The sequence below is a fragment of the Pseudophryne corroboree genome, chromosome 7, assembly GCF_028390025.1.
Source record: "Pseudophryne corroboree isolate aPseCor3 chromosome 7, aPseCor3.hap2, whole genome shotgun sequence".
In the NCBI taxonomy this organism is placed as follows: Eukaryota; Metazoa; Chordata; class Amphibia; order Anura; family Myobatrachidae; genus Pseudophryne; species Pseudophryne corroboree.
Genome location: NC_086450.1, coordinates 134,348,836 through 134,349,805, shown reverse-complemented (window position 1 = coordinate 134,349,805; position 970 = coordinate 134,348,836). Strand labels below are relative to the sequence as shown.

At 42.5% G+C, this 970-nt stretch overlaps 1 pseudogene; it reads right to left on the bottom strand.

Moving 5' to 3' along the window:
• Positions 1-261: 261 nt before the first annotated feature.
• LOC134946295 (5S ribosomal RNA) lies at positions 262-380 on the bottom strand (annotated as a pseudogene).
• Between the last annotated feature and the right edge of the window lie 590 nt (positions 381-970).

Sequence of the window (970 nt, the reverse complement as noted above, 5' to 3'; positions counted from 1 at the left end):
ACGTAAAGTCTCCATATGAAACCTGAGGCACCCAAAAATACTTGTTCAGTGCTTTGGAATTGAGTATGAGCTGGTATGACCCATTTAGCTTCTGACTAGACACAGGTTGGAATCAAACCTTGTCCTCATTGTGCAGGAGGAACTTAATTATCACTTCTGACTAAAGCACCTGAACTGCCTCTTGCAAAGCCCTAGTCTTCATTTCCACAGAAGACGGGCTGGTACATTTTTTTTTATTTAAATGAGGGTGTTTCCTGAAAACACCTGCAGCACTTGGTATTACCAGGTGGTTTATCATCCAAGTACTAACCAGGACCAACACTGCTTAGCTTCCAAGATCAGATAAGATTGGGCATGTCCAGTGTGGTGTGGCTGTAGATCATAACCGCAAGATACCACTTTTTGCACCCAGGCATCTGTAGTAGACTGCTGCCAGCTCTGTGCAAACTGAAGAAGTCAGCCTTCCATCCTGGGTTTCCCCAGGTGGAGGCCCGCACCATCAGGCTGATGGCTTAACTTCAGATTTAAAAAACCGGTCCTCTGGTAGCCCAATACCTTTTAGTCTTACTAGACTTGTTGGATTAGGACTGTTTGTATTTACCCTTTCCTTTTGCTTTTCCTTGATTCCGAAAGGACCGAAAAGCTGGAAACTAGATTTGAATTTATGTGTGAAAGTAACCTTCACTTTCTAAGAGTTGGCTTCTGACTCCAAAATACTGTTAATTCTTCACCAAAAAGAATCTCTCCAGTAAACAAGATAAAACTCCAGAACCTTCCTGGTTTCTGATTCAGCTCACCATGTATATACTGTATACCCATATCCATGTCCGCTTACCGCTGCCTGTTTGATATGCATATGGAATTTTTGTTTTCTAGATGCCATTGAAAGATCCACTTTCAATGCATGTAATGTCTGTGCAAAATAGCCCATGAAGGTTCAACCAGAACCTGTGCCTGCCTCGTTTACTTA